The sequence below is a fragment of the Octopus bimaculoides genome, unplaced genomic scaffold, assembly GCF_001194135.2.
Source record: "Octopus bimaculoides isolate UCB-OBI-ISO-001 unplaced genomic scaffold, ASM119413v2 Scaffold_108354, whole genome shotgun sequence".
NCBI classification, from domain to species: Eukaryota; Metazoa; Mollusca; class Cephalopoda; order Octopoda; family Octopodidae; genus Octopus; species Octopus bimaculoides.
Window position 1 is genome coordinate 1 of NW_026304488.1, and position 312 is coordinate 312.

A 312-nucleotide genomic window follows, 5' to 3' on the forward strand; every position below is an offset into this window, starting at 1 on the left:
ACAATTTATAACTGTTACAGAGGTACAATGTCTGAAATCTAGGGGTGGAGAAAGGGTACAGTGATTGTATAGACTCCAGTCTATACAATCACTGGTATTGTATTTTTATTGACTTTGCAAAAATAAAAAGCCGAGTGAACCTTGACAGGATTTGAACTCAAAGTGTAAAGGGTCATAAATACCACAAGGTATTTTGTCCCAAACTAATAAGACATAAAAACAAGAGAGAGGAGGAACAGTTTATTAAACCTGGCATGATTTGAACTTAGAACTTAAAGATAACAAACTAAATATTGCAACGGGATGATTCTG